This window comes from Danio aesculapii, chromosome 16 (genome assembly GCF_903798145.1).
Source record: "Danio aesculapii chromosome 16, fDanAes4.1, whole genome shotgun sequence".
Taxonomy (NCBI): Eukaryota; Metazoa; Chordata; class Actinopteri; order Cypriniformes; family Danionidae; genus Danio; species Danio aesculapii.
In genome coordinates, this window is record NC_079450.1 from 27,133,913 (window position 1) to 27,155,757 (window position 21,845).

The window sequence follows — 21,845 nt, forward strand, 5'->3', positions numbered from 1 at the left end:
CTTTAAAAGCATTTTAAATATAATATACGTTCGCAACTTTAAGTAATTATTACATTCCAGCTCTCAGATGTAAACACGGAAAGGAATTTTACAGGATCTTTTCATTAAGATGGGGAGGCGGATGAATACATAAACCGCTTCAGCGTGATCTCTACCTACTGCACATTAGCTCCGCCTACAATTCTGCTTCCACACAGCAGTATCCATTCTATAACGCGATTGGACGAGACCCGCAAAGCTCGTCTCTGATTGGCCACGTTGCCTGTCTGTCATAATGTATTGCCAGTCATGGTGGATAGGACACTTTGTACATGGAGGGTTTTGACTGTACGGGCTAAATAATAACCCTGAACAGGAGTTAAGGATTCCACTCATTATTATTGACATCTGCTCGATATTTTTTTTATGTTATTGCCTGGTTTTACCTATATTACACTTCTTCCACGTACCGGTGCGTAAGAAAAGTGGTGTTCATCGCACAGATGTGGATCTGGTAGCTGCTTCGGGTAAGTCGTTCGTCCAGTCCAAATGAAGCTCTTACAGTGACGAGTTATAGCCGTCACTGCTCTGTATTAATTTGAAAAATTATCCAAATTCAGACTCTTTCGCGCTCTGGCGCTAACATAAACTTGTAGTTTGCTGTCTGGGTCTCGCATTGCATCAAAGCGAGAAAGAAACGTCTGAAATAGAAGCTAGTAAGATACGGAGGGTCAGACTGGGATTTTAATAACAATTTGGGTAGAATGATAGACAATACACCCAATCACAATTATATTACATTTTAATAAACCTGTTCCTTGGCGGGTTATTGGAAATCGTGACTTGCTGGGCCGAAATAAACGCGCTTCGCTGTTATGGTGCTTCTGACGAGCTGTCAGATTTAGTCGCTGTCTGAAATGTCAACATGATTTTGATTCAGTCGCACACATTTCAGCTCACCGTGTAGCGCGCTACAGGACAGCATGTGTTGTGTGGTGTAGCATTATATATTGTATATTATATCGCGAGTGATATTAGGACGTTATTTTAGTTTGAGTGGATTCAATTTTTAGCACTTACATATCAAGTTTGGTTGATCCTGTTCACGGACTCTAAACAAAAGTTTGGTTTAACCTACGCAGTTCTGCGACACCACCCTCTCTCTTTCTGTTATGCAATAACAACATGTGTTTTCATAGTCTTACAAACTTTCTTTGCGAACATTTGTTGGCTTAATAGTCAGAGTTTGAGTTGTAAGGATACCCCAAAAATGATCACCTTGACAAAGTGACTCTTGTTAAAATGAGTATATAAACAAAATAGAAAATTTCATATCGTTTGAGAAAAATGTAAAGTATTTTTGCTGTTAATTAAGTGACAAATAAATAAATATAATGATAAAATATTGTGGGGTTTTTGTGTAAAATGTATAAAATAGAATATTGACTGCTAGTCTCTAGACATGGGACGATAACCGTTTCAAGGTATACCGCGGTTTGGAAAAGTCAAGGTTTTAAAACCTTTTTTTGTCTTTTTTTTAGCACAACAGTATCTCCAGTAGAAACGATATCCAAAGATGCCGTTTTAAATTGTAAAGAAATCAGTGTTTTTGGAACTAACGAAGACAGCAGAAGTCTTCATTTGAATTATTTAGCCTGACACAATAGGGTATATGCAGAAGCATGCAGAAGGACTTTTAATTTGTCAGTAACCTGGGTCAAGTGCTTATTGTGCTTACTGGGTCAAGCGTTTAATGTCTGTTTTCTTTAAAAATCAACTATCTTCACTGCATAAATACACTATAAAGTTGGTCTCAGAATGTACAAGAAGCACTGGATTAAATTACAATTTTCCGTGCCATATCTTTAAAATATTGAAATTTATTTTACTCCAGTATTTTCAACGGCGTTGCTGTGCTAGCCTGCTGATCCTGACTAGTGTGTGTATGTAAACGGCTTTTTATCTCGGTTTGCGCTTCAACACCTAAATGAATGCTTAAGTCTATTTAACTGATTATATTTTATTTACAATACTTCTTATAAAAGTCTTATAAAATAAAAAAAAAGTCACATTAATCGTTCACAAAGACTATAGAATACCTAAAGGGCCGTTCACCGGAAGTTTATCGGTATGGGAAAAAACACTAGCTCTGCATATACCCTATTACTTCTCCAAAATATTTGAAATGTTTCTCAAAATAAAAAATATTGTGTTCAAAGGGGAAAGAATTTACCCAGATATTAAAAAAACATATATATTTTAGAGCAGTAATCACAATACCATGAAACCATGTTGTTTTTATCCAAGGTTATCATGCCGTCAGAATTTTATACTGGCGCATGCCTATTAGCCTCATTATACGTTGTTAATTATATATATATATATATATATATATATATATATATATATATATATATATATATATATATATATATATATATATATATATATATATATACTATTATTTTGCACAAAGAAACTTCCTTCTGTGGCCTTCTGGATGTCCCCAGAGCCCAGTTTAAACCCCCAGTTTTTAAGGCGTTCGGAGAATAAATGTCATTTTAACACATTTTAAAGTGCGACTTCAGTCTCTCATAAAAATATGTTAGTTTGAAGTTTCCACAGGCTGAGTTGTAATTGTGTAGCGCGTTTGTTCTAGATGCTTTGCTGTAATGTGCAAAATGTGTGTAGAAAGCTTTGATTGGTGGCTTCAGAATTCCAGCTCTCGTTATAGGCCGAATCTCATAATGAGCTGAATGTCTGGGTCATGCAGACAGGTACTGTGCTGTCGTGATTCCCAGCAGGGTGTCAGCTCTACCTCCAGAGATTCAATGCTGTTATGTCCTCCCACCTGGGGCACCAATAACAGTCAGAAAGAAAAGATTCTTTCACGCATTACAAACCTGCCACTGGTGTTTTGAGAAAGTTTTCCCGAAAATAACAAGCATCCTGCGAACAATTGTGTTCATTTAGTGCAAAAGTGCTGCTTTCTAATGGGAAGTTTGATGCATGGAAATGATTAAGCAGATGCAGTTTGTGTTGTGATGGAACATGAAACCCATTTAAGCAAGGGAGGATGATGCAAAACACGACAGAACAAAAGCAGTGTTATGTCTTCATCTTGATCATCTGTAGTGATGTTTTCATCAACATGAGGTCAAAATAATGAAGATTCATCCTGAGTCTGTTATCTGTGTTTCCACATAAACAAATTTATGACTATACGGCAGAGTTTTTATTAGATCTCTATCTGTCTGCCTTGTATTTGATGTTGGTATTTTATGCTCTCTCACGTTTCAGAGGTCTTTTTGCTGCTATGAAGGATGTCGCCATTGGTTCCCATTGTCTGATTTGTGAAATATTTTTCTGATTGGACACACAGTATCCTCTGGTCATGTTTTAATCTGTTTTTCCACTCGAACAACGTCTTTGGCCTTTAGAGTCTCCCTGAAAGCATTTGACATAAATGCTTGCTGTGGACTTTACCCAGATATCCAGCTGCGATCCGGTGTTTTTTTTCCTAATAGCAGCGAGGTTAAAGAGATTTATCCATAAATGTAAATTCTGTCAACATTTTTACACTGTTAGTTTGGTTGTTTGAATCATAGTCATTGTGTCAGTTTAGTCATGGTGAGTTTGAAGAGTGAATCTAAAATGGATTTTATGATCCAAAATAGTGCCGGTCTGAACATTTTTGGTTGTATGTTTGTGTACATGTGATGAAAACTTGTGAAGAAAAGTCATAACAGGGCCAGGAATTTCTGTACAAAGGTCTTGTGCAAGGTGATGTTTCTCATGCCTGTAATGAACTGTAATGGAAAACATCATGACTATGATGTGAAATAAATATCTGATGCTTTATGGTCGCATCGTGTTACATCATGTCCTGTTATTGATTTGCCTGGATGTCTTTGATCATGCTGCATTCTTATTTTAGTTGGACTGCATTTAGATTTTATTGGAAGTGGACGTAGATCCACCATTTTGGTGGTCTTGGTCTTTTTATTATGGTGTGCACCAAGGTTTGGATAGCAGTGTTCAGATTTATACTAATGAACTCTACCAAAAAGTCTAAATGAGCAGTTCCAGCCAAATGTCAACGTTGCCATGATAAAAATTACGTTTTCACCAAAATAATGAAACTCTTTCTAGGTTTTTTTGAGTAGGCTTGTATTTCCCAATACTGTAAAAATACTAAAAATGTCTCTGTCAATATTCATTTATTCATTTTCTTTTCTGCTTAGTCCTTTTATTAATCTGGGGTCGCCACAGCGGAATAAACCGCAAACTTATCCAGCACATGTTTTACGCAGTAGATGCTCTTCCAGCCACTACCGATCACTGAGAAACATCTATTCACTCTCATTCACACACATACACTACGGACAATTTAGCCTACCCAATTCACCTGTACCACATGTCTTTGGACTTGTGGAGGAAACCCAAGAGAATGTGGGGAGAACATGAACTCCACACAGAAATGCCAACTAACCCAGCTGAGGCTTGAACCAGCGACCTTCTTACTGTGAGGCGACAGCACTACCTACTAGCTTTTTCCTCATAAATGCAAAAATGTCATAAACTAAAATCAATCGTTTTTGATCTATAGAGTGCCAACTTAGGTAAGGCGAGATGTCCACTTAAGTATCATACTTGTCACATAGGGAAAATGTGTTAAATGTATTATAAAGCTTGAAGCATTAGAATCAGTACTCTGTATCATCCGATCACCAAGATAAAGAATCGGTACTCTGTATTGGCCACAAAAATCCTGATTGGAGCATCCCTATTAAAAATGATAGATTTTTTTTTTCTTATCCCATAACTCTGTGGTTAGTTGCTTTGGAAAGTATAAGCTGATGTTTCAATATAATGTTAACATAATTTCTCTGTTAATTTCATGTTTTTAGTTTTTAATGCAAATGTCACATCCTTAACGCTGGAATTGCTCATACCCACCCTTAGTTGCATTTCTTCAGGTACACAAATATAGACATTTTAAAGAATATTTGAACAGTGTTTTTTTTATCTTCAGTATATGAAAGGTACTTAAGGACACTGAATCCCACTGACTTAAATTTAAAAAAAAAAAAACATATTCAAAAATAGTTTTTGGTGTTATAAACATCATACTTGTTTGGAAATAATGGTGGCAGGAGAAGGCATGGCTATTACCGTGTAGATTAGGGCTGGGCAATATGGCAAAAATGTAATCTCGATAATTATTTTCCATATTAAACGATAAAGAAATATGTTTTAATATAAGTTGTTGCTTCCAGATTTAAAAGAGTACCCCAACAATGACTGAAGACACTAAAATTAGAGGGTCCATTAAATGGCATAACATATTTTCGGCCGATAATTATTCGGTGGCCCGAACCGGTACATCTCTAATGTCAACACACTTTTAGATTCCCATTGTTGCATTTCTGCTGTGTGATTGGTCCTTAGATCAATATAGAGTCAAAAAGTCCAGAGCTTATCATTGTTATTGACATAAAATTTATAGCGATTCGATATAATATTGTTTATCGGCCCAGCCCTAGTGTAGATATTTAATATTATATGCGCTCAATAGCTATTTTGTCCTTGATCAGTGGCATCTGATATTGGCCAGCTTCTGATTGGAAACAAATCCACTTTAAGGTCAAAGCACTGATGATTAAATTAAGTTTTACGGTAAGAGGGAAGCCCTTCTGTGCCCTTTCCCATTCAGAATGGTCTCTGTGTCCTCACTGTCCGTGCGGCTGGTGGAGCAAGGCACTGTGAAGGGCTGAAGCTCCTTCGAGAAGAGCACTTCCCTCCATCCCTGTGTTAATCTCTCCTCCAGCAAGCTCTTAATTGAGCCGTCATCAGCTGATCTGGGGGTTAAACATCAATTAAGGTAATGAGCAGTGTGAAAAGAGACCACTGAAGATGAGGTCAACCCTTTTCCACTGCAGATCAGACGAGATTGGCAGGGGTTTAGGGCTTTTGACAAGCAATCAGAGTTGCATGTTTTTTTTTTTTTTTTTTAAATGAGCTTTTGAAATGTTAGCGGCCATGCTTTAGGTTTTTCCAAATTGTGCATTGGTATCTCGGACTTCAAATGCGGTCATGGTTAACATTACAGTAGTTTGTGGTTGATGTAATAATAGCCTTCAGTATGAATATTATTAGGACTGTGAATGTAACACTTTAATTTAAGGGTTAATACATTTAATACAGAAATAACACATTTACTGCACTTACCCCAGACCAGCATTATGAGTCAGACAGTTGATTGGTGATGATGACCATGATGCAGGCCAACAGTGAAATGTGGGTAAATGCCATTGAAAAAGATATCGGGGAATAAACTAGTTTGTCTAGTTTAAGCAATATTAAACAAGCAACGAGTGCAATATCACACAAATGCTGTGTGATATTGATTTTATACAACAGTTCAGTTATTACTTTTTTATGTAACATAAACCATATATTAAACAATAGCTATGTTTCCATCCAACTATTTTTATGTTCATTTTGGATATGCGCATAAAAAATTGGTTGACAGAAACCGTAAGATGCGCATTCATTTTAAAAATGCGCATAAAAAAATGTGTGCGCAAAACTGAGTAGTATAGCGCATAACTTAATCGATAAGAAAAGATGCGCCTAAACTACGATGGAAATACTTTTACCGAACAAATTCCAGTATGCGTATTAAAAATATGTCATGTGATTTTGTTATAAGGGATCATGTGATTAATAAAAATGTGTGTGAAAGGACAAATCTGCAGGCTGAGCACATTGTAGAACATCTGAAATGTTGTTTTAGTCATTCTAAAATATCGTAACCGTTTCAGTATTAGTATTATTATATCATTAATTACCTCCTGGACTGTCAAGAGTGTCCGTGCTCTGTGTATCACATATTCAAATTCCACCACGTGTTCATTGCGTGTCGGCATACTGTCTTCTGAGGCGCAAGTCATTTATTAAATGAAGAAAAGAATCACGCAGCTTTTCCTACTGCCGCAAATTCCGTCTTTACTGTTGATATTTGCCACCAGTTTATCAGAAAGTGGCGATTTTGTTGTCTTTGACTCATTGGATGGAAACGCTTTTTGCATGTCTGCATGTCTTTTATGCGATAATCAAGTTTTGTGCATGCATTTAATTCACATCTTTAAATGGAAAATGTTTAGGTTACTATTTGCTTGCACTGTATGAACAAAAATACACAATCATTTTTTCTGTTGGATAGGTTATGTTAGGATGTGGTAGACTAAACCTGTGTAATAAATGTGTTAATCAAAAAAAACAAAAACAAAAATAATGCTTTTCTCATTTATTATGGTAATGGTTTAAATTTAATCTTTGGGGTTTTTAATGTGTAATTAATTGGCTATTAATTAATTTAATTCAATTCATCTTTATTTCTATAGCACTTTTACAATGTAGATTGTGTCAAAGTAGCTTAACAATGAAGTTCAAGTAAACTGAAACCGTGTCAGGCCAGTTTTCACAGTTGAAGTGCTGTTTAGTTCAGTTCAGTGTGGTTTAAATTTCAATGCAAAGTCCAAACACTGAAGAGCAAATCCATCGATGCGCAGCTCCACAAGACCCAAACCAACCAAGCCAGTGGCGACAGCGGAACAAACTTCACCAATCGAAGAAAGTGAAGGAAACGTAACCTCAAGAGAAACAAGGCTCAGTTGGGCACGACTATTTCTATTCTGGCCAAACTTCTTGTGCAGAGCTGCAGTCTAAGTGCAGGAGGCTGGAATTAATCTCTACAGCATGTTTGAAATATTTTAACCGTTTGTTCAAAGGAAGAAATAAATAAATGTTTTTTTATTATAAGATACAAGACAATTAAATAATATCACTAAAGCAAGAATACCAATTTCCTGAATATCAGCATGTGACTTGTGGACTTTTTAACAGTTCAGCAAACAAAAAAAAATAATAATATTACAGGATTTACACAGATTTTTGGCTGATTTGCTGTTTCATCAGGAAAAATAGTTTTCTACAAAGCCAAAGATTGAATAATTCCTTCACAATTACAGTCACTTGGTTAGTTTGTAAATGAATCAGCCCTTTGAAAGAATCATTTGAATGATTGATTCAATAAATCACTTATTAACACAGCAACTTCCCATCACCTACTGGCAGTTAAAGTGTCATTTTATTTTATTCATGACACATCGAAACCAGCCAAGGCTCCAGCACAAAAGCATACTCAGCAAAATATTGTTTAATTCTACTTACTGCAGAAAAAAAAAACATTGTTCCTGTTTTCTTCTTGCTAGACAAACTGGGATGGCAGAAGGTTTCTGGAGTAGGTTTTGCTGTCCAAACAAGGTCTAGAGAACAGTTTGGTTACCTCAGTGCTGAAGTACTGGTGTCATCTTACTGAGGAGAGAGCAGCTGAATCCCTTATAAAGACCACCACTCATGCACTCACACAAACACATGGGTTAATAAAAAGACAGACCACCATTCATGCTCACACAGCCTGAAGAGCCCCTAGATTTAACCTTTGAGAATCTCTGTAATACCGATGTTGAGATCCAAGTGATTTCAACCTGATATTTTCCGTTTCACTTAATCAGAGCTAGCACATATGCTTTCACAGTATTCTTAACCACACCACAGAACCATTTTTGTAGTACAACGTTTTTATTTTTTCGATGTGAACATCTTTTAATCATTTTATTATGCAAGACGCTGAATGCATTATTGGGTAAATGCTGAAATCTCTGCCTTTATGCTGGATAACACTTGAATCTTTGATTAATGAACGCAGGCAGCTCAGACATCTGTCATGCTTGGACATTTTCATGCGGTCCGTTCTCACGTCAACTGATTTCCATATCGTGAATCAGGCGTATTGGGCTGAGCTCGAAATATGTCATCATCAGTAGTACTGAATTCCTTAACAATTCCCCCTCGAGCTAATATGATGTGTGTTGACCTCATTCCAGGCGTGCAGTTAAGAGGAAAACAAATGAGAACCTGAAAAATCAGATCCGGTGTATTTTTGGTTTGGGATTAATCTATGCAGAAGCCGTATATTTAGATGTTTCTTGTAAATATGGTGAATGGATGCTGCTTGCTTTGTGGATATTTTGGTACTTGTGTAACTGCGATGTTTAGTCAACGATTTTATCCAGATTATGCTTTTTTTTTTTTTTCTCTCCCCCTACTGAATGTAAGTGGATGAGATATGTGATTGCATGAAACAGACCGTGCATGTGTGGAGGTTAGCACAGCCATGACCTATATAAGTGATGCTTTGATTTTCACATGCATAATATTTATTGGAACTGTTTCTGTTTTGTTTGTTGAATGATCTGCTGTTATAAAAGGGGAAAATCTTTGACTCATCTTCATGTCATTCCAAATCATTCTTTGGTAAAACACACAGGTTTACAGATGTGTAAAAAATGTCTTTATTGTAACTGCCCAGCAAACATTTTTGTGTTTAATAGACGCCTAATAGACATCTAAACATAGACAGCTTGACTAAAACAAGGCTAAACTTGGGCTGTCAGTGAATATCTATTAGACATCTAAGAATAGCCCAAAACTAGACTAGTCGTCAAACGGATAGATTAGACAGACTTTATATGTGTAGTCATTCATTTCTGTTTGTTTGATGACTATAGATTTGGCCTATTCTTAGACGTCTATTAGATTTTCAATGACATCCCAAATTTAGACTTGTTTTAGCCAAGATGATTAGGGATGGGTATTGTTAAGGTTTTAACTTCTTTAATTGATACCACTTATTCGTTCGGTACTTTTATGGTTCTCTTATCGGTACTTTTTGTATTTTTTATTTATTTTTTTCACAAAAAAATAACACTACAAAAAGTACCGATAAGAGAACAAATTGAACAGATTTAACAACATTTTATTTTATTATTATGTTTTTAATGTAAAATAAAACAAAACCAATAATTGTAATACAAATTAAGAAAAATTCCTGTAAAAGAATGTACAATGGTTTGAAGGAAAATGACTTTTTGTGCTCCCTGCAGTTGAAAATACCCTCTTTGATTTGCAAAATGCACACATAATGTTTAAGATTTTTCATTAACACATTCACATAAATGAGGGTAACAGGGTTTTGGGAGTTAACAATGTAAAAATAAGCTGTTTTTACCATTTCCTAATAAGCATAGTTTATTATTAGGCTATTCATAGGCTATATTTGTAAATACAGTAATGTAAAAACATATTTAATGTTTAAGATTTATTTAGGCTACTGCAGAAAAGAATACTGTTTTCAATGTAACCGAATGTGTGTGTTTCTTAAACTATTAATGTTATACTAATTTAGAGAGACCGATGTGAATAATGTACCTTTAGCTAGGCAGTTGAAAACTTTTCATTTGTCTTTCGGCAGTTAATGCACATTTGAAAGATGCTTAGCCAGATTGCTCGCTTTTCCGCTTGTACAAGAAAACAACTTGTTTCAACGGCATGTGTTCATTTGTGAAATACCACCTGTTTTCGTTGTCTCCGCCACTCCGTAAGCTTACGAGCTGTGTGTGTGTGAGTCTGTGTCGCAAGCTATGTGTGTGCGCTTAGCGCGAGCCTTTGCTAAATGCACGCGCACAGCCGCAAACTGCGAAGGCTTTTATACTTGATGCGCTCGCCGTTGTATTGGGCAAAAAGATTGCCAACTGTTCAGACAAATATCAAATACCACAAAGTACCGATAAAGTACTGAGTTTCAGCAAACATTTTTGTGTTTAAAAGACATCTAACAAACATCTAAACATAGACAGCTTGGCTAAAACAAGGCTAAATTTGGCTGTCAGTGAAAATCTAATAGATTTCTAAGAATAGCCCAAAACTAGACCAGCCATCAAATAGACAGACAGACTTTAAATGTGTAGTCATTCATTCAAAACTAGTGTAGTTTTGGCCTGTTCTTAGATGTCTGTTAGATTTTCACTGGCAGCCCGAATTTAGCCTTGTTTTAGCCAAGATGACTATGTTTAGACGTCTATTAGACATCTATTAGACATCTTTTAAAAACAAAAATGCTTGCTGGGTGTTCTTTTGGACCCTGCTTACTTTCTTTATATGGACCTAAAACTGAGACAATAATATGTTTTTCTAAATATCATCTTCTTTTACCGTCAGCTCTCTCTGTCGGTGTCTGACTGACTGTGTGTGCTTTTTCCTTTCAGAACAAAGCGGAAAACTCGCTGTCATCTTGTCAGGTCTCGTCTAGTGTAACCTATGCATACCCGACAAAGATATTTCCCTTGGGAACACACACAAAGTCATTTATTGCAACCTTGTACCTGATTTTTCAGCGTGATGTAGGAGAAGATGGAATAAGATCCTAATGATTTCAATTCCGTGTTCATAAAAAAAGACAGAGATAACAGAAATTCTTCCTCTTCTCTGTCTGTCAGCAGCCGGCTTACTAATGATATACAGCCTAACAGAGATTAGCTCTGCTTCACGTTCAGGGTTGTTCAGGATATCTGAGTTAAAGAAAGGCCATAAATAGTTACCTCCACCCCTCCAAATAAAATTTTATAATGAGCACCTATAATGAAAGTCAGTGGGATTAAAGATGACACTGAGTCCCACATGCTATTGTTATTAAGACTGGTTTGGATTGACATGAGGATCAAGAAATGATGATAGATCCACACCAAATTGATCAAACACTGTTGGTATGAGCAGTCGCACAACCTAGTGTCGCCCGTGTTTGCGAACGGACAGGCTAACGGGGTTACAGTGGCGTGAGAGCAAGGGTTGGCCATCATCACTCGCACACAGCTGAAACAGCAAGCATCGAAGCCAAGTGCTGAAAGCGTACACCCCTACATCTCTCATTTCGCTCCTGTTCTTTCTTTCTTACTCCAGCCGTTTGATCTGATTTCTTGCCAATACTTTCTCTCTGTAGCTTCTTTTTTTTAAATGTAGTTTAAGGACAAGCACCACATGCACGTAGGCCCTATTGTATATGTTGGCCACTAGAAAGGTGAGAAATTTTGCACTCGGATTGAATAGTCGTCAGATCATCTTGGGGGGCATTCAAATCATCAGCTAAATATTTATTTATTTTTTTTATCTAGAATCAAAAAATCGTTGGCACTCTGGTTAATACAGTGAGTTGTGAATTGCTTTATCGTTGCAGATGTTAGCGTTTATTGCTCACTTTGTATGTTTTAATAGAATCCAGTGTAGGGCTGCACAATTAATTGACATGGAATTGAGATCGCAGTTCAGCAAAAGCTGTGATTCTCATGTACATCTTGTCAGGATGTGCAGTGATCCGTCGTTTATCATGGGAGTTATGTTCTAAAAATAACCTGCAATAGGCGAAATCTGCGAAGTAATCAGCTTTATTTTTTACAATTATTATAGATGTTTTAAGGCTGTAAAACCCCTCACTACACACTTTATACACTTTTCTCAGACAAGCATTAACATTTTCACACTTTTCTCTCTTGTTTAAACGCTCTCAAAGTTCAAACCTTCGTAGAAAAATAAGTCCAGTATTATTGAATAAAACCAAAGATCAAAACCATTTGATCTTCATTTATTTATTCCATAATGGCTCCCTACACTCACGTAACTTCAACCTTATTCTAGCATGTCCAGAACAGTCCAACTTTTTGTGCGATGGTTAACATCTTCCTCTGCCTTTTGGGTGCTACCTTCCGGTGCCCTTCGGGTGCAGAAGGTTTCGTCAATTTTGTGGGGAGAAAACTTGTAAACATACAGTACAGCACTTCAGTCACACTGCTAGCGATTGAAGATTTATGTTTTTGGCAAGCTGATCACATTCTGTATTGTACAGGAGACACAGCATGGAGGAGATTGATTGACAATGGTCTACAGCCAATCAGGACACAGAACACAATGTGCTACTCGGGAGTCAGAACACAATGCACTGTAGAAAACAGCATGTCAAATTGCACGAAAAAAATTAGCAAAACTGCGAGGCTGTGTAAAGTGAACTGTGTTATAGCGAGTTCACTGTAAAAAATTACTGGGTTTCACACAATCGATTTGTCTTAGGGGAACATGAAGGAATTAAGTTAGTTTAGTTAGTTTTTACAAAATTAAGTGGATTGAACATAAAATAATTAAGTTGTCTCCAAAAAAAAAAACTCAAATTGTTGTTTTAAGTCAATTTTAAATAAGAAGTGTGAACAAACAGCAAATGTCATTTTTATGAGTGTGTGTGATCAGTAGTAAATCTTCTCCAAAGACCAGTGGGCTCTCTTGTGCGGAAACGGCAAATATGCCACAAAAACTAGAGACATAGTAATTCATACAGAGCAGAGGATTTATTAGCGTTTGTTGATTGTGTGACTAATAAACGTACAACTATAGAATAGTCTGACAGAATTATGCATTTCAAACACTTGACTGAAGTTTTGAGGTGAGTTTGAAGAAAAAACTTTATTAAATGTGGAATTTTTCACATTCTTTCAGATCAGCAGCAACAAAGAGCCATAGTTCACTGAGTAGAGACACAAAAAAAACACAGAATTATTATCTTCAAATTCAGAATCGGACCAATTAAATCATCTGCAAATCATTTTTGGTGCTTGTTCAAACTACTTAATTAAAATCAGCTGAATCAACACAATTTTTGAGTTTTTTTTGAGTGACAACTTAATTGTTTTATATTCAATCCACTTAAATTTGTTAAAACAATTAAGTAAATTTAGTCAATTTTCATCGAGAAATAGAGCTGCTAGATTATGGGAAAAATAATAATCACGATTATTTTGGTCATAATTGTTATCACGAATATTCAAAACGATTACAATTGAAGTCAAAATGATTGACTTCAAATTCCTGTGAATTTTAATATATTTTTATATATTTTAATATATTTATATATTTTGAAATATTTCCAAAATTATGTTTAACAGAACAAGGAATTTTTCCCAGTATTTCCTATAATATTTTTTCTTCTGGAGAAAGGCTTATTTGTTTTATTTCAGCTCGAATTAAAGCAGTTTTAAATATTTTAAAACTTATTTTAAAGTTAAAATTATTTGCCCCCTTAAGCAATAAATAGTTTTGATTGTCTGCAGAAGAAACTACTGTTATACAATCACTTGCCTAATTACCCTAATTAAGCCTTTGAATCGCACTTTATTCTAATTGCTTGTATTTTGAAAAATATAGTGAAATATTATTTACTGTCATCATAGCAAAGATAAAAGAGATCAGTTATTAGAAATGAGTTATTAAAACTATTATGTTTAGAAATGTGTTGAAAAAAATCTTTCCATTAAACAGAAATTGGGGAAAAGGGTTGCTAATGATTCAGGAAGGCTAATAAATCAGACTTCAACTGTGTATATGTACAGTTATTTTCCTCCCTGTAAATAAGGAAAGGGAAATAAATACAATAGAATAAAAATATGAAACAAACTGTGCTTTAAGCATCTTCACTGTAAGAAAAAAAACTTCAATTATAGCTACAAAATCCTTCAGTCAAGAGCAGTGATTTTCTATTTTTGTTGTTTCATTAATAATGATAAATATAGTCTGCAGCAGAAATATTGCGAGCTGTCACTTTAAGTACAGTGCGGTTGTGATTAAAGGTTTCTCTTTCACATGTCTTTTGATTCTCAACTCTTTTGTTTATTACACAAATGAGGGTTAATATGAATGATCACTAAACACCGCGTTTTGACACCTATTTGACCATTAAAGGGCTCGCATTAAAATGACTTTAGATCGTCTCTGAGGCTGAGCGCGCACACACAGAACAGCATGCGGTCTCATTCGCGCTTTTAAAAACATGAATGATTCGAATGTACATTGAACGATGCGCATCCCGTGCTGCAAAAGATACATTACAGTACAGGCTCTTAGTAATTTCCAAGTGAAACTGAGCTTTGCAGAGCAACAAATGTGTACAACTGGAAAGGGGGAGGTATATGATGCAATAATCGTTTATCTCGATTAACGTTTTTTCATAATCGTTAGAAGCCAAAATCGAAACCGAATTTTTGATTAATTGCACAGCCCTAGTGGAACCCAGCATTTTTTACAGTGTATCATATCAGTGAACACTGGCTCTGTGTAGTAAATGTTGTTCTATATGAAGGCAGGAGCTAGAGATTTACTGTTAATTACAGAGCTGGTTTTTCTGCCAAAATGAACATGAAATTTACCTTCGATTAAATACGCAGCCCTAGTCCAGTTACTGTTGTTTCTCATTTTCAGTATTGTATCTATTGTTACTTTTGGTGTTTGCATATTAGTTAAGCTTCCCAAAGACAAAAACATTACAAGTATGATAAAAGAGCAAGTTTTCTGAAGCCGTTCAATGTTCATTTAGTGAATTATGTGTTTGGGCGTTTTCACACATCAGGATTGTTTTGTTCCGAAACTGGGATTAAAACAGTTACATTGTTCCTCTTGGCTCAGCTTACCCTCACAAGGCAGTATGTCTAAACAGAGCAGAATCTGTCCCTTGCAAGTAAACTCTCATCTCATTGATCAGAAAGCACTTGTTCATGTTTCTGGACTCAGCTCATATCAGTCAACTGTCAGAATGGAAAGACTGCAGCTCCACGGTGGATTTCTTTGTAGCTGCCAGTATAGGTTATTAAATTTTGATTTTGCGCAAGAGTTGTGTTTTATTACATTTTTAAAATACATTTTGGGCAGTTTTTCTAAAACATGTTCTATTGACCAAATTCTAGTTATTTATTTCACATCATCTTTGCTCCAGGTTTATTCGTGATTTATTTTGAGCGGCATTACCAAATCAAACACTCATAATTTTAATACAGTGTTCATAAGAACTCATTATACATTATTATATAGACATTTGATATGCAGGCCAGGACCACCTTGTTCACGTGATCACGGTCCATTTGTTTTAGTGGTCGTTTACATGACGTTTTTAGCCTAAATTGGGAAAATGTTTATTCGTTTCACCTCTTCGTTTACACAACAATGGTGCTTTTGTGTTGAGCAATAACACGCAGGTATTGAGCAACAACACACATGGCAAATTCTGCATACACACCAGTGCTGAGCTGCAGACCACACATCATCACTTCCTTACAGGTACTGTTTACTAACAAGGTAATAGAAATACTGACCTGGCATATGTAAGGTAATAGAGCATTTTTATAGATGATTGTTTTGAAAATGTGTAAACATGAAACTTTTTTTAAACTTAGGGGAAAAACGTTTCTGTTTTTGACTACATCGTTATCATGTAAACGTAGCCTTAGTACACTTAATGTGTTCAATGAAAAATTTAAAATGGGACTTTGTATACGTTTATAATACACAAAGTGTGTATGGTGCACTGTGAAAGTCTGATTTTAAACAGTCAAAACATAAATATTTTGTAAAAGTGAATTGTAAAGCCATGTTCACTAAATTTTGCTCGAAATTGTGCTAGGATTAGGACTAGTAAATAATCGTTGTGCTTTTTTTTTTTTTTTTAATTGCCTTCAAACCAAACTTACAATTTCAGATTACAACATCATATCCCATCTGGCTAGTGTGCTGCAACAACGCATCCCGTTATGTATAAGATTTAGGTCAGTAGGCAGAGAGTAGGTGATCTGTTTGAATTCATTCAACCACATGAGCATTTATACTACGATAGCAATCCGGTCAAAATGTGTTTTCGTCTACCTCTCAAAGTGGTCAAACCTTGACAAGCGGACCCATCTGACATCTGTATTTTGTGTCATCCACTTGTGATTGGATTGCAAAAAATGCGTTGCAGCACAATGTATTTACAGGACTTCAATTTTGAAAATATTGAATATTTAAAATCAGCTGAAACAACACAATTCTTGTTTTATCTTATTTATTTAATGTTCAATTCACAAAAATTTGTAAAAACTAATACACTTATTAATTCCTTCATGTTGTCCCAACACAAATTTATTGTGTGGAACCAAACATTTTACATGAATGCATGTTAATTGAACAACACCTATAGTCTATGCTAGTGCTGTGCAATTAAAATCGGTGTAGGTATTTATTGACCAATTAAAAAAACATACTGAAATTACCTGAGACAAACACAGCGCATCCAAACACTGCTGTGCTTTTTACTTTTCTCCATAAACTTGTATCGGAGCTGCAGCAATGGTTTGTTCGTTTGTCATCCTCTGAGAAAACGATTGATTGTCATCTAGTTACAAGAGACGCCATAGAAAGGAAAGGAAAAGGAAACCACGCACTCGCTCTTGTTACTTTAGGTTAGAATAGCAACACATGTGAAAATGAGTGCCGAATAGCAGCAGTGAGGAGATTGTAAATACAAAAAAAAAGATGTAAAGATGTCGCCGAACTCACTATTTACTGAGTGAAACTCCAGATACAGGGACACTGGAGCATTTTGAAAGCCACGAATATCAGCTTGTCTGTTTATGAGCTGACATGAGAGTGATCCACTGAGGAATCGACTGATCTTTACGGCTTTAAAACGCTTCAATGCCTGTATTTGTAGTTACACTAAGTAAACATTTCTGTTTTTCTATTTCAGTCAATTCTGTTGAGCACGTGAACACGATGGCTAATCAGCGGTTTTTAAGAACTCGTTCAAATGTTAGCAGAAAATGAACGTTTTTAAAATTTCAGTACCGATTGACCAGCAGTGTTTGTGTTGTCAAGACAACTACAGAGAACTTTTAAAGATGGAGGAGAGACTACTGGTGTTTCAAGTTATCCAGAGCTTGTATTACTTTACAAATATCACTACATTGCAATTATAACATCAACAGTAACACGCACACACAATACACAGCTGATTCAGTCATTGACTAGTGCCAGGGTTGACTATTAAAAATGTTGACAGAGGTTTGTGATAAGAATTAGAGCGGAGCATTAGTTAAATACATAGGCCTATTTTTCATTTTTATTTTTTTCTGTGCTGTTGGAAGCAATGCGGCTGCATGAAGATGCTCTGATGTTCTGCTGTTGTTCACATGTTAAAATAAATCACTATTTTAAAATGCAATATTTAATGTGTCAGACACATTTTTAATTATTATTTTTTATTATTAAATAATAACTTAATATCAATATAACCAGTTAACCGGTAATATTCGTTTGACAAATGCAGTTGTCGGTTGGCAAAATAAACCAAAATGAGCATCCCTAATTTTGACAACACTTATTGCCACCATGCCCAGATCCTCACAGAGTTTTGCACAACATAACTTAATGGTCAAAAACTTATGGAAAACCATTTATTTACGGTTGCAACTTTATTTAGTTTACATTTTGAGCACAACTGAATCTAAATTGTGGTGTGTGTATATAGTTGCTTGGCCTCATAATTGCTGTCTGCAGCTGTATTTCTCGTTATTCTGCTCTTTTACTTGCTGCTGTCTCTTTCTCTCATGGGGCGCTACAGTTCTATGGCAGTACAGCTGTGGTTCTTGTCTAGGGCCATCTGCACACATTGTCTCCTTCACTCTTGAGGCTCAGTATGGCCGATCTCCGCCATGTTTTAATGGAAGATTGCTGGCTGGCCTCTTCTCATCACAGGAGATGCAGGCAGCAGTATGGAGAGCCGGGAAATATGCCAGGAGGAGGAGGGACAAGGAGAAGAAGAAAAAAATCCCCTCTTTCTCCTTCCAATGTGACACACTTAGTGTGCGTGTGTATGAGTGTTTGTGAGTGTTTACTCATGTGAATATGCACGCTTCTCTCAGATGGAGCTCTGAAAGCAATCGTGCACTTGAAACAACAAGGCTCAGTCGGTCAGTCGGATCTGGCCAAAGGATATTTATTTGTAGATGTGGATAAAACATTACCTCATGTTAATGTTTGAGTTTCATGAGGTGGATTTAATTGATTAATGAAATATCTGTGTTTTCTTTTCTCAGCCATCTCTCTTTTTTCTTATCCCACACGCTTGCTTACACGTGAATGTTTACGCATCTTTTCCATGATCTGCCTTCAGCAAGGATTTTGTGAATCTTAACCACTACATGTTTTCTTCTGGGGATTACAGCCAATGTTTATATTATTTAAATGCTACATAAGCACTCCTACAGTCCATCTTGAGGGCAGCGCTTTTCTTTCTCTTTTTTATTCCCTCTCTTCTTTTGGTTGTCTTCTACTTTGTAAGTCTTTATGAAGTGCTTTAGTGGAATATGTTACAGAGCTTTTTTTTAAAAGGCTGGAAGTCTTTGATACATGTTTTGTGTTGTCTACGTTTGAATTTGAATATTTTTAGAGACTTTTTTTTTTTTTGAGAGAGAGAGAGAGATAGAATTTTTGTCAGAGCTGTTTCCTAGTTGTTAGTGGGTATGACTGTCATGTTAAACTGTGGAGCTTGGTTACAGGAAAAAAATGGTTACAGGATGAGCTGTTTGTAATGTTTTATGCTCACCACTTCATTCATTCATTAATTTACCTTTTGGCTTAGTCCCTTTATTTATCAGGGGTCGTCACAGCGGAATGAACCGCCAACTTATCAGCATATGTTTAACGCGGTGGATGCCCTTTTAGCCACTACCCAACACTGGGAAACATCCATAATGTCTTGCATTCACACTCATACACTACGGCCAATTTAGCTAATTCAATTTACCTATACCGCATGTCTTTGGACTGTGGGAGAAACCGGAGCACCAGGAGGAAACCCACGCGAACATGGGGAGAACAAGCAAATTCCACACAGAAATGCCAAATGGGGCTCGAACCAGCAACCTTCTTGCTGTGAGGCGATCATGCTATCCACTGCGCCACCGTGACACCCACTCATCACTTATAAAATCACAAAAAAAATTATAATATTAAAAATTGGTAAAATTTGATCGTTACTGCTTCATTTTTGAAGGGAATTTATTTTTGTGATGGCAAAGCTGAATATTTAGCACTCCAGTTTCAGTCTCTCGTTCGTTAAATTTCATATGCTGGTTGATTTTCAAAGCTCTTTTATATCTACATGTCTTTATACATGACTTCACTCTCTTCAAATCTCTTTTGATCTGTTTTTGTGTTTTTTTTTTTTTTTTTTGACATTTTAGATCCTCATCTCGCTCTAATTAAAATTTCGTTTACCCCAAAATGCTGTCATTAATAACTCACCCTCATATTCCAAACCTGTAACACTTTTCATTCATCTTTGGAAAACAAATGAAGATATTTGTGTTCATATTTGTTCAAAATTATTTAAGGATATTAAAATAAACGGGTAAAAGATCATTTTCAGATTTAATTCATTCTAATTCATGTTAAGGTGTCAAACATTTAATCTTTAAAACACTATGAATGAGTGTAAACCTCAGAAGATATTCTGACTCTGATTGGCTGTTGTCATTTCCCTCTTTTGTTTTGATTCCGCCATAAGTATTTATTTTTTTACCTCTGGGTTCACCTTTCAGCTGCTCCAGCCAATAGCAGAACAGCAGCTATTGGGGAGGTCGGGATAAAGATAGTGAGGTCCCATCTGATTGAACCAATGCATAAAATAAGCGCAATAAGCGTAACAAATGGTAAAGTTTTTTCCTACAGAACAGATTTATACATTCTTTTATTAAACAAACAAAAGTGCCCCATGTTTTTTTACAATTATTTACAACATCAGCCAGATAGAAATCACCTGGGCCCAGCAAAAGTAACTAAATCCCGCTTTTATGCTTGGTTTGCATCAAACACTGAATTATTTGTGTTTATTCACGTGAGTAAATGACATAAAATCAATGCAAACAGGCAAATAGAAGCTAATTATCACAGCACAATGTGTTGTCGTGAGCATACAGAATTCACGTCTAGTGCGCAAGTTGTGGTATTTATTTACTTTTGTGTGTGTGTGACCCACATCATGACGTTATGGCAACGTGTATTCAGCTAAAGCCATTGTATCAATCGCAAAGCTTCTGAAAGATCTCACAGATGCAGTTTGTTGTCATAAGCATTCTCTCTGTCTCTTTCACACACACATACACACACATTTCCATTAACGTGTTTAAATAGCCATCAAAAAACATTAATGACTTGATTTACTTTAAAACATTTCTTTTGTTTTAATCTTGACTAAACATAACAGAAAACTATTTTTGTTGTTTTAATACCTAATATTTAATTATTTTACCTAATTTCGTTATTATTTTAAGGCTACTTAAAATGGCCAACTTTTTTTATAGAAATTTTTTCGGGGGGGTTTCACCTGTAATTAATTGAACAGTAGAGAGTATAGACAGGTAAGCTTGGGGAGCAGAGAGAGGGGAAGGATCGGCATAGGACCTCGAAGTAGGAATCAAACTTGGGCCACTGTGAACACAGGAGTGCCATGTGTCGACGCACAAACCACTACGCCATTGACGCCAATGAAAGTTTTAATGTCCCATCTGATTCTTAATGAAAATATACAATAGAAAGCAACTCTTACATTAATTTGATGAACAGATGTAAAGGAATTATATTTTCATAATAGCATATAAGACAAGTACAGATCCGAATAAATATAATGTATTGCTCTAAATAGACAATAATAATAATTAGGGCTGGGCGATTTGGTTAAAATCAAAATCTCAATTAACTGAACATTTAAACTAATTAAAACACACACTATTTATTATCTATCATTATTTATTGAACATCTACGCTGAACAACTGAAATTAAAACACACATTGCCTAAAACCCGACTCTCTGCGCCACCTATCATCGTCACCACGGCCAAACTGACAAATCACAAAGCTTGCGCTACACGTTGTAACGTGTAAGTATATTTTTTTGAGAGGTGGGTTGGTATGCAAAGGCTGTGCCGAACTGTACACAAGCTCTTGGCAGGAGTATAATATTATAATAATATAATAAGTATAAATTAAAATATAATTAAAGTATAATTCAGCATTAACAGAGACTCTATTGTAGGGAAAGTAATTGAAAAAATTAA

At 35.8% G+C, this 21,845-nt stretch overlaps 1 protein-coding gene across 11 annotated transcripts in view; it reads left to right on the forward strand.

The window, feature by feature from the left end:
* Window positions 1–283: 283 nt before the first annotated feature.
* Window positions 284–21,845, forward strand: part of mef2d (myocyte enhancer factor 2d) — a 120,910-nt gene continuing 99,348 nt past the window's right edge. For all 11 annotated transcript variants that reach the window (XM_056475366.1, XM_056475372.1, XM_056475364.1 and 8 more), the window contains exon 1: window positions 284–506. The gene's annotated coding sequence lies outside the window, so the exon portion shown is untranslated. The remainder of the gene's footprint in view (window positions 507–21,845) is intronic.